The 12,696-nt window shown below is 41.6% G+C and overlaps 1 protein-coding gene across 4 annotated transcripts in view; it reads right to left on the bottom strand.

Moving 5' to 3' along the window:
* The window catches only part of PAK1 (p21 (RAC1) activated kinase 1), a 120,735-nt gene that overhangs the window by 67,719 nt on the left and 40,320 nt on the right, over positions 1–12,696 (bottom strand). For 2 of the 4 annotated variants that reach the window (XM_028158329.2, XM_008150003.3), the window contains exon 1: positions 1,753–1,943. The exons of the other annotated variants lie outside the window; for them this stretch is intronic. The gene's annotated coding sequence lies outside the window, so the exon portion shown is untranslated. Of the gene's footprint in view, positions 1–1,752; positions 1,944–12,696 lie in introns of those variants that run through there. 4 annotated transcript variants of the gene reach the window in all.

Here is a 12,696-nt window from a genome sequence, read left to right as displayed (position 1 = left end):
AACTTACATTCCGCCCCCACTGCCTGCTGCTGCCCAGTCCCCTCCAGGAAGGAGTGGGGAACAAATCCAGGAAGAAAGACTGCTTATTGGTAGGCCCAAAGCAAGGCCTAGAGGCAGTAAGGAGAGAGGCTGACACTGGGGGAAGAAAGGATTTGTAAGTGAAAGCCAAACACTGGGGGAGTTCGATGGGAGTTACAGAGTGTTTGGTCCCCACAAACACCAGAGCAAAGGTCCCTACAACCAATAACCCAATACTAATGAGAAAGTTTATCAATACTTCTAGAAGGAAGAGAAGAAAGCCTAACCAAGCAGGACAAGGGCCCAAGAGAGGGAAGGAAAAACTGGCAATGGAGGGGAAGGGATAAGAAAGGGGACGCAGGAGGGAGCAGGAAAAAGAGAGAAACTGAGGCTGGGAGAAAAGGTGGGTCAGGGGCAGGATAGAAAAAAATAACATGAATAGGAAAGAAAAAGTAGAAAGAGGAAGACAAGGAGGCAGTCATAGAAAAACTGAAGGGAGGAAGGAGGTCCTAAATAATCAAGTAGGTTAATACCAGGCCTGACATGTATTTCTTGGTCCCAGATAATCGAGAAGGAAAGATTATAGTGATTAAGACATTACACAGATCCCAAGTCTGTCATTAACTTGGCAGAATAAGAAGGGGGTTCCACAGAAGACAGCCTAGTTTAAAACAGCTTTATACCTAAGTATCAAAAAACTGGTCAGTTTTTTTTTAAAATATGTTTTTATTAATTTCAGAGAGGAAGGGAGAGGGAAGAGATAGAAACATCAATGATGAGAGAGAATCACTGATTGGCTGCCTCCTGCACACCCCCTACTGGGATCGAGCCTGCAACCCCCAGGCATGTGCCCTTGACCGGAATCGAACCCGGGACCCTTTGGTTGGCAGGCCAATGCTCTACCCACTGAGCCAAACCAGCTAGGGCAACAGGTCAGAAAAACCATTAACATACCTTGCCCCGCTTCTTCCTAATCCCACCTCCCGGCACACAACACACCTACACTCAACACCAAAATAATCAGCATTCTCAACCTCTGCCTTGCCCATAAAGCAGACCAGCAAGATGCCATCCACAAGGCTGGCTAGAAGACAGGACACCAGGTCTGCTTCCTGAGTTCACCTGTCTCCTGCGGGGTTAAGGGGACTTCTCTGCCGCCCACTGGAAGGACTTCATACCAGCTCACCTTACCAGAAGGCAATCTGACAGCCTGGAAAAGCCCGCGTTACAAACAGAATGTCAAGCCCTTCACTGAGGAGATAAGGAAACTGAGGCCCACAGAGGTTATTGGAACAGGACCAGCCCCCCAAGTTTCCTATCCTATCCCGGTTTACTGGACCTCTTAACAGGTCACTTATTATACAATGCCCCTCCCCAGCACCCAAGAGGGAAAAAAACCCACCATCCCAGCTGGCAGGCAGCTAAGCCCAGGCAGAGAAAAAGTGTCACCCTAGCCACCGAGCAGAAGGGTGCCGGTGAAGGAGCCGGGTTCCTGAGGCAGGGCAGTTCCCCAAAACCCAGCTTCCCCTTCACGCCCGCCCCTGCCAGAGCTCTGATCCCAGGGCTGGCCTAGCCCGGCGTAGGCTCCTCGGAGGATTCCACCTTCAGCCCTTCTCCCATTTGGGATCTCTGAAAGGAAGAGACCCTAAATCTGCCAAACCCTGCATCACCGCTGCCCCGGAGCCTGCGGAGACTCACCCCCTCCCCAGCATCGCCCCGCCGGGCCGGCAATACCTGGTGGGGAGAGTTGGCCCCGGCATCTCTGGCCACTGTTTTTGTCGCAGAGCCGCACCTCTCCCCCGCCGGGCCTGGCCGCGCAAAGCCCGGGCTCCACCCGAGCCTCTAGTCGGCGGCGGGAGCAGGGCTCCGGCAGCTCCGCGCCCCAGCTCCCGGGTGCAGCACGCTCCCGCCCTCGCAGGGCGCAGTGAAGGCGCTGCTTTGGGGCTGGCGAAGCAGAAGGGGCGGGGGAAGCTGGGAGGCAGGGAGGCGGGAGGAAGCCGCGCTTCTCCTTTCTGAGAAGCGCGGAGGGCGGGGAGGGGCGACTACCACCTTCCTACCCGCTCAGCTCTTCTTCCCCACGTCGTCTCCAGCAGGAGGTCATTCTTTCACTGAGACTTAGGCTTTCCACCGGCCAGTTAAGGGTCTTGGATGAGCCCCAGAGTCGAGGAAGAGAACCTCTGTGCCTTAGTTCCTGCAGCTGGGTCTGGGCTCCAGGACAACTGAAGTCAAACCTAGGCTCCCTCAGATTAGGCTTCAGGGGAAAAAAAGGGTGCACCCACCTTCCCACCCCCGACAAAGGTGTCAGGGTCTAACTCTAATGCCCTAGGGAACAGGATGGGCTGCCGCTGATACCCAAAGCAAAGGAAGCTCGGCAGCAATTATCCTTGATTAAGTGTTATTGTGTACCAGGTGCTTCATAAAATGGTCCGTCTGTCTCACCACAGTCTTAGGAAGCAGGCACGCTACTAATCTACATGTGTGAAAACTGAGGTCCAGAAGAATGTGGTTTCATACAAGTGTTCTTAAACACCTATTGTAAATCAGGCATTGGAATGGGCCCTGAGCGAAACAACCCGTTACAGGACATGTGCCAACCCTGGCCCAGCACCCCCTAAATGCCAGTAAGTATCATTGAAACTATAAAAAAAAAAACACCCACACATTTCCAAATACCCCCTCGGAGGTACCATTACCTCACCAACTCCCCTTCTATATCCTGCTCTTGAGAGAGATGGCGGGAGTCAGATCATGCAGGGCCTCCTCCAGGTCATAACTAGGAGCTTGGATTTTGTCCTAAATTTTTGCAAGGTTTTAAGCAGAAGGACAAGATCTAATTTACATTTTTACAAGATAACTAAATGATGAAAAATAGAGGAGAGAGTGATAGAATCTAGTTATTAGACTCAGGACTCCAGGTAAGAGAGGATGGTAATGACTTAGACTAATACATTGGAAGATAAGATAAGAAGAAACAAGTCAATTCTAAGGACACAGCTTGGAAGAAGCAGCAGAACTTGCTGAAAAAACAGAATATGACGCGTGAGAGAGGGCAGTGACTTCCCCAAGACTACCCAGCGGGTAAATGGCCAAAGTCCCCCAACTCTAGTCTGACTCCTACACCTATGCTTTATTTCTCTCTGCCATGGTAGTCGATTTTATATCAACTGCTTATCCCTCTTCCTACTGCCTGGCAAACAGCAGGTGACCAACGTTATGCCTGACCAATTATTTAAGTGCAGTAGAGAGAAGTTTTATGGTATTTATCCATTTCTCCTGACAGATACCTACACCTCCATTCAATGTGCCCAAATTAATCTAATTGCAGAAGGGAATAGAGGAAGAACTCCAAGAGGACAGAAAGAGCTCTTCTGTTAAATTAGATCTTTCACCTTTCCCAGGCCCTGAGTACCTGTGCTATTCCAACTACCAGAAGTCCCAGAAACAGTGCTCTGCCTTGGACATAGTGTTTCATACTAATGATCAATAATCATAGCATCTGATCTTACCCAATTTCCCACCACGTGCAGCAAACATCCTCCGATAGAGGGTTTTCTAGGTCCTGTTGGAACATGTGCAGGAAAAAAGAGCTCACTTGAAAGTTACACTGTAAGACAGTGCTTCCTAATAATCAGCCAGGTGCCTCTGTAAACTTCCAATTCTGCCTCCTGGAGTACTCAGAAAGCATCCTTTGGGAAATGTCACATTAAAAGCTTTCAGATATGTGTGTATGGTGAGCTATCAAGCCCCTATACTTGTTCTCTTCTCCAGAAAAAATACCCTCGGTTCTTTTCATCATTTGTTCATTCAACAACTAAGCATCTCATACAAGCCACTCCTTCAAAGAGTTTATGGTCTTGTTATAGTGGTTTTCAACTCTCCCTGTGCAACAAAATTACCTGGGAAGATTTAAAGATATATACTGAAGTCCTATTAGAGATTTTGACTCAACTGGTCTGGGGTGTGGCCTAGGCAATATATCTTTATAGATAAAACTATAGATATAGATACATAGATATATATCAGAGGACTAATACTACTCAACTTCAAGACTTACTATAAAGCTACAGTGATCGAGACAGTGTGGTATAGGTGAAAGAATAGATAAACAGATCAGTGGAACAGAAGAGAGAGCCTGAAATAGACCTACACGAATACTGTCAACTGATCTTTGACAAAGGAGCAAGGGAAATTCAATGGAGAAAGAATAGTCTTTTCAATAAATGGTGCTAGAAATAGGATCTCCACATGCAAAAAAATAATTAATCTAGACACAGACTTTATATTTCTCACAAAAAAATAACTCAAAATGTATCATAGATCTAAATGTAAAATGCAAAACTATAAAATTTCTAGAAGATAAATAGGAGAAAATCAGATGACCTTGGGTTTGGTGATGACTTTTTAGGTACAACACCAAAATCACAATCCATAAAAGAAAATGTTGATAAGTTTCAATTAATTAAAATTTAAAACTTCTGTTCTGCAAAGTCACTATTAAGAGAAATACAAGTCACAGACTTGAGAAAATAAATATTGGCAAAGCACATATCTGATGAAGGACTGGTATTCAAAATACACAAAGAACTCTTAAAACTCAACAAGAAGAAACCAAACAACTCAATCAAAAAAATGGACAAAAAAAATCTGAATAGACACTTCCCCAAAGAAGATACAGAGATGGGAATTAAGCATATGGAAAGATACTCAACATCATATGTCACTAGGGACATGCAAATTAGAACAACAATGAGATACCACTAAATACATATTAGAATGGCTAAAATCCTAAACAATGAAAACACCAAATTCAGGTGAGGATGTGAAGCAACTACAATTCTCATTCACTGCTGATGAGAATGCAAAATCTTACAGCCACTTTGGGAGACAGCATGGTAGTTCCTTACAAAGCTAAATCTAGGCTTACCATACAATCCAGCAATTGCACTCCTAGGTACTTACCCAAATGAGTTGAAAATTTAGTTATGTCCACACAAAATATGTCCATAAATATTTATTGCATCCTTATTCACGATAGCCAAAATTCAGAAATAACCTTATTTACAACAGCCAAAATTCAGAAGCAAACAATATATCCTCCAACAGATGAATGGATAGCAAACATACAATGGCATAACAACAATAAAAAAATGAATTATCAAGCCATGAGAAAACCCTAGATATATATTGCTAAATGAAAAAAGCTAGTCTGAAAAGGCTGATTCCAACTATTTATGATATTCTGGAAAAGGCAAAATTATAGAAAGGGCAAAAAGATCAGTGGCTGCCAGGGTTTCAAAAGGGAATTGAGGATAGGGACGAAGAGATGGAACACCGGGCATTTTTAAGGCAGTGAAACTGTTCTGTACGATACTACAATGATGGATATAGGATAAGCATTTGTCAAAAGCCATAGAACTGTAAAACACCAAGAGTGAACCCAAATACAAACTGTGGACTTTAGTTAATAATAATGTATCAATATTGGTTCATCAATTGTACCACGCGAACGCAGGAAGTTGCTAACAGAGGAAGTGCTGAGCGGGTGGAGAGGGAGTATACAGCAGCTCTTTGTACTTTCAGGTCAATATTTCTGTAAGCCTAAAACTGCTCTAAAAATAAAGTCTATTAAAATAAAAATGTTACGTACCAAGCAAAAACAGATATATAAGATAAACCTCATTTCCTTTTTTATTAGATTCATCAAAAACATTACTCTTATCAAACTGCTATGAAATTTTCTAAACACTCTAAATTTCTTGCTTTCCTCATTGCAGACTGGAACAGTTCAGACGCTACTTTGAGTAGTGGGGATCTAGGGCACCTCCCACTGAACACAGTCCTAAGACCCTCTTACTGCCTGGTACCTAAGGGGACATGATACTCACTGTACTTCTTACTGCCTGGTACCCTAAGGGAGATTTCTTGGTCCCAGATAATCAAGAAGGAAAGATTATAGTGATTAAGATGACCTTCGTACAAGGGAGAAATTATTAGCTAAAGAAATGAAAAAGCAGAATCAAGTGAGGTAGAAGGGACTTGATCGATAAAGCTGTATTTTCAAAGAAAGAAGTTAAATCCCAGAGATATCAAATGACTTGCCCACGATTACACAAGTTAGCAGTTACCTTGTTTTAAGTGCAGTAACTCCTTGCGCTGGTGCAGTCCTTTGGTTTACAAAGTAAATAATTTACAAGTTAATCTTCCGTGAACCCTGATCAGCAATGTTTTTGTCTGTGTGGTCATCTTAGGCCTGACCAGTTCCTTTCAAGTCACTCACCTGGATTCTGCAGGTATACGGGTTTGCAACCCCTGGAAACACTATGATCAGTAATAATTAGCACATTTTGTTTAGACAAAATTTAACTCATGACTACACCATGATCATACTGCCTATAAGATTTGAAAATTGTAAGATTTTTTTGCAACCACAAATAATTTTAAGAACAATACACTTATAGATTGAGAATTATAATCTTCTGATATCACCAGTTAAATGTAAAAGAAGTCAGTCAATAATGATAATTTTGATTATAAAATAGTCATCTAATATACCATTCTTTCTTGCAACCAGATAGCAGGGCCAGTTGCCTATTAAGGACTCTCAACTGGCCATAAGTAAACCCAAAAATATATGGGCAACTAATTTTCGACAAAGGAGCCAAAAACATACAACAGGAAAAGGAAAGCCTCTTCAATAAATGATGCTGGGAAAACTGGAAAGCCACATGCAAAAGAATGAAACTAGACTGCTATCTGACCCCACACACAAAAATTAACTCAAAATGACTTGAATATTAAGACCTGAAACAATAAAATACATAGAAAAAAATATAGGCACTAAACTTAATGGACTTTGGTCTCCGAGGACTATTTGTATGCATAGCACTTATCATCAATTGACATATTTGCTTATTGGTTGACTCCTTCCAATAGAACATACACTTCACAAGGGCAAAGACTTTGTCTTTATCTCCAGACCTCAAAACGTATTCCTTGTACACAGTATGTGGCTGCTAAGTAATGGCTGAATGAATTAATGGAGCCGGAAACACCAGTCAGAAGCAACCACAGAGAACCTTGAAGGCAGTGGATGCAATCTTAGAATTGGCTTAATGAGGAAGCTGCTCATACAAATCACCTTGTGCCCTCTAAGAGAGAAGGGGGAGGGGACGAGAGGGGAAGGGAGAGTGAGAAATGCATGGATGTGAAATTCTATACTGTACCAATACAAGAATACTACAATAATCAGAGGTGTCTAATAATGAAATGGACAAACGTGAAGGTACTAACACCCCCAACCAGCCTCTCTACAGGAAGGATACAATAAGAAACTACTCTCCCATAATTTTCTTCTTTCTCTGCTTGTCCTTTTGGACTCAGCTCAAAACTCTTCAAAGGCTTTCTAGAATCACCCCTTCTTATGGCCCTCAGAGCAATCTATCTATGCTTACTCCAACTTATTAAAAGTATTTGTTAATACATGGTTAGGTACTGAACTGTGCGCCCCTCTCCAGAAAAATTCATATGCTTCTTTGTGACTGTTTTGAAGATAAGGTTTTTAAGGAGGTGATTAAGGTTAAATGACCTCATAAGGGAGGAGCACTGATCCAATGGAGGTGCTGTCCTTATAAAACAGGAAGAGTCACCAGAATCAATCTCTCAAGCCAGGAACAATAGTGCCACTATTATTACAGCTCTCATGAGAAACCGAATCCTGCCAAAACCTCCATGTTGAGGCACACAAAATGCTGTGCAGTAAAACAATGACAACTATCTCTCACTTATACCTTTTATTCCCATATATAAATGGGTTTTTTTTAATATTCCAGCCCTGGCCAGCTGGTTAGAGTGTCAATACACCAAGGCACATATAAGAAGTGACCGATGAATGCATAAATAAGTGGAACAACAAATCTCTCTCTCTCCCCCTCTCTCTCTCTCTCCCCCTCTCTCTCTCTCTCCCCCTCTTACTCTTTCCCGCACTTCCTCTTTCTCTCTCAAGCCAATTTTTAAAAACACAGATTCTTAAAATATTCCATGCTAATGTATTGTCACTAAGCCTAACAAATTAAAAATGCTCTTACCTAAAAAGGGAACAACCCTATGTCTTATCAGTTACAATATGCCAGCATTAAATTCGAAGTGCTTTAAGCCCCAGATACTACCCTTCACAGGAACAGCCTTATCGCCATTAGTGTTATCTCCTTCAACTTGCTATCTCTGATACAGTCCTGCCCAAAGGCCTGAGTAGGTCCTCCTCATTTACAGCACCTCCTGAAATCTCCCGTCACTTTATTTTCCACAGGTGTCTTATATCTCCAGCCAGACTGTAAGTCCCTTTGGTGAGGGAATGTTTCACTCATTTCTGTCCCCTCAGTACCTAGGCAAAGCCTAGGACATAGAAGGTTCCCAACAATTAAATCTACTGAACCCAGACAAATCTAAAAATAAAAACACCACATATGTGTTGGCATCTAATTCACCCACACAATCTTTCTGTCTTGCTCTGAGTCCTTTTATACCCCAGGATATAAGCTTGTTTCCAAGGCTGCCTTAGCTCTCTCTCCTCGATATTTTAAATGCTGCAGCAGAACAAGTGGCTTTATTAAAAAGTTGATTCTAAGTTCTCTAAAACACCAGAAGCAGTTTGAAAGGCCACTGTATCATCGCAGCAGAAGAGCGTTCTAATAAGCATATCCCCTTTTAAGGACTCCTGGATACAATACACTTTAGACGCAGAGTTTTTTTAATAAGTTTCCAATCTTTCTTGCCACTGAAATATTTCTTCTCACTTTAAGGTTAGGCTCCAACTGCGGTGCTTCCCGGGGTCAGCAAGGTTTTAGAAAAGGAGTACCTTCTAGAAGATAGGACAATCCCTAACATGTATGCAGCTCTTTACAGTTAACAAAGCACAGTCACACACATTATCCAATTTAATTCTTACAGACGACCCTGTGAGACTTCTCACAAACAAAGCTCCGTCCCAAAGCCGCCTCTCCTGGACCGCTACCACCACCAGCGCCACCTCTTCCCCTCTGCCAAACACACACACACACACACACACACACACACACACACACACACACACACACGACTGCTATCGCCCTTGTCACTTAACAGATTACCTACTAAAAACCAGGCCCAGGAGGTATAGAGCAAAGTAAATGCTCCATAACTGTCTATGAATAAACAAAGGGAGGTAGATAGAACAGTTAGAATTTTCTTTTAATAAAGTAAAAATCTGGCCCTAGCTGGTTTGGCTCAGTGGATAGAGTGTCAACCTACAGTCCAAAGGGTCCCAGGTTGGATTCCAGTCAAGGGCAATGTACCTCGGTTGCAGGCTCCTCCCCAGCCTGAGCCCTGGTCGGGATGCATGCAGGAGGCAACCAATTGATGTGTTTCTCTCACATCAATATTTCTCTCAGTCTTGCCCTTACCCTAAAAATCAATGGAAAAATACCTCCAGGTGAGGATTTAAAAATAATAATAGTAAAATAGTTTCCTGTCTTACATTTAAGTCCTTTATCCATTTTGAGTTTATTTTTGTGTATGGTGTAAGTTGCTGGTCTAGTTTTATTTTTTTATTTTTATTTTTTGCATGGATCTGTCCAATTTTCCCAACACCATTTATTGAAGAGACTATCTTGACTCCACTGTATGTATGCTCTTGCCTTTGTCAAATATTAATTGAGCATCATGGCTTGGGTTGATTTCTGAGTTCTCTGTTCGGTTCCTTTGGTCTATATGTCTGTTTTTGTGCCAGTACCAGGCTGTTTTGAGAACAGTGGCCTTGTAATTCAGCTTGAAATCTGATATTGTGATCCCTCCAACTTTGTTCTTCTTTCTCAGGATTGCTGTGGCTATTCGGGTCTTTTTTTGTTCCATATGAATTTTTGGAGCGTTTGTTCTAGGTCTGTGAAATAATCCATTGGTATCTTAATAGGGACTGCATTGAACGTAAGATGGGAAACCATCAAAATCTTAGAAGAATCCATAGGCAGCAAAATATCAGACATATATCATAGAAATATCTTTACCAATACAGCTCCTAGGGCAATAGAAACTAAGAAGAAAATAAACAAATGGGACTACATCAAAATAAAAAGCTTTTGCATAGCAAAAGAAACCATCAACAAAACAACAAGAAAGCCCACTGCATGGGAAAACATATTTGTCAATGCTATCTCCAATAAGGGTTTAATCTCCAAAATTTACAGGGAACTCATACAACTTAACAAAAGGAAGCTAAACAATCCAATCAAAAAATGAACAAAGAACCTAAATAGACACTTTTCAAAAAAAGGAAAAAGCTCAACACTTGCCAGGAAAAGCAAAAATCAGAAGGCCAAGAGACATGAAAATATGCTCAAAGTCACTAATCATCCAAGACATGCAAATCAAAATGACAATGAGGTACCATCTCACACCTGTCAGAATGGCTATCATCAACAAATGACAAGTGCTGGCGAGGATGCGGAGAAAGAGGAACCCTCGTGCACTGCTAGTGGGAATGCAGACTGGTGCAACCACTGTGGAAAACAGTCTGGCTTTTCCTCAAAATATTAAAAATGGAGCTCCCATTTGACCCAATAGTCCCACTTCTAGGAATATATTCCAAGAAATCAGAAACACCAATCAGAAAGGACATATGCACCCCTATGTTCATAGCAGCACAATTTACAATAGCTAAGATCTGCAAACAGCCTAAGTGCCCATCAGCAGATGAGTGGATTAAAAAAACAGTGGTACATCTACACAATGGACTACTACGCTGCTGTAAAAAGAAGGAACTCTTACCATTTGCAACAGCATGGATGGACCTGGAGAGCATTATGCTAAGCAAAATAAATCAGTCAGAGAAAGATAAATATCACATGATCTCAGTCACTTGTGGAATATAATGAACAACATAAATTGATGAAAATAGAGCCAGAGAAAAAAAATATTTTAGAATGTAATAGAAGTAATCCTGTTATTTGCAGATTTTTAATATCTCCTACAACTTTTGTGATATTATACTATGTTAGTACAGTGTTGGTAATATTATTATATTTAAAATCTTTTTTCTTGAAATATTAATGTTTATTGCATGTAATATTATATTTAAAATCGTTTTCCTTGAAATACTGTTTATTGCATGTAAATGGCTAATTATTTTGTAGCTACAATCTCATAATAGATTTATTCTGTATATTGTAAAAAATAAATAAAGAGTAAAAAAATAACAATTTACCTTCAAAAACAATAATAATAAAATAAAGTAGAAGCTGGGATGTCTTTCCAAAATTGTCCCAGCTAAGACTATACCCAGAGTATTCTTGACTTTCATGAACAGACTCTTACACGTTCCCCTCTCTGAGGACTGGTCAGTGCACAAAGGAGTCCAGACTAGACCTCAGAAGTCCCTGGTCCTCAGACAAGCGACTTCACTTCTCTAAGCCTGTTTCCTCATTTGTCAAATGGGAATAATCACATAGTCTTTCCCTCTCTGAACACACTGTGAAAATTACACAAGATTATGTGAATAAAAGCAGCTTGAGAAGTGTGAAATGATATACTAAGCTAGAGACAATGCTTAGGTCAATGACTTCCACTGTCACTGATAAAGTGTTCAGAGTCTGCCCTTGGAGAATCAAATTTATCCTAACAACTCTAAAAAATCAGTTTTTTTATTTTTCAATTTTTATTGATTCCAGGAAGAGAGAGGGAGAGAGAGATAGAAACATCAGTGATGAGAGAGAATAATTGATTGGCTATCCCCTACTGGGGATCGAGCCAGCAACCCTGGCATGTGCCCTGACCGGGAATCGACCCTGGTTCATAGGTTGATGCTCAACCACTGAGCCATGCCAGTCAGGCAAAATCAGCTTTATTATCCTGAGAAAAAATGAGGCACAGAAAGCTTAACACTTCCCAAATACTGCAAACCTATCAGAGCTGGGAATAGAATCCAGATCCATTACATCCTCAGGATCTTCCCATATTGCTTCCCCAACATAAAACAAAAGAAGAAGGAAAGCTGTTATTCCTCATTAATTTCCATTACCACTAGGCAGATGGAACAGTGCTGGTCTTGATTTAAGAACATTCCATTGTCTCTCAGGCCAAATCAAACCAAGAGTTAGCCTTGTACAAGCACAGCTTGACTGGCATCCCTGTGGTGCCTCACCACGTAGGATGAGCTAAATCTGAATATGTACATTGGAAAATGTTCTGACCTCAATTTTGAAATTATTTTAACTAGACTGAAAGTCTGACAGGAAAAGCAAAAGGGAACAATCCACTTTTCACCATTCAATGCTACCATTATGACGCATGGGAAAGAGCCTACACTTTGAGATCACACAGCCCAAACTTGGGTAGAAAAGAAAAACCTGGACAAAGCCCTGGAGGAGGGAATCAGCAGAACAAGAGAGGATGGAGACGTGACAATGGCTGCAGCAATGTTAGTAGTGAGATGAGACCTAAGAAAATACGGCCCTCTGTCCTTCTTTTCCTTCCCAGACATCCCCAAATCCTGCAAAGAACCTAACCTGTCATGCTTCTTTTCTCTCCACAGCACCTGAAAGTACAAATTAGTAAGCCATTGAGAAAGTCCAAGACCCTCTTTTGCTGCTACTTCAGCCTAAATGCTTCTCCAGAGACAAAGTGGCAGACAGGCTGTCTGAAGTCTCGTTG

This window comes from Eptesicus fuscus, chromosome 13 (assembly GCF_027574615.1).
Source record: "Eptesicus fuscus isolate TK198812 chromosome 13, DD_ASM_mEF_20220401, whole genome shotgun sequence".
NCBI lineage: Eukaryota > Metazoa > Chordata > Mammalia > Chiroptera > Vespertilionidae > Eptesicus > Eptesicus fuscus.
The sequence above is the reverse complement of the archived record's forward strand: the minus strand, read 5'-3'. Positions and strand labels throughout refer to the sequence as shown.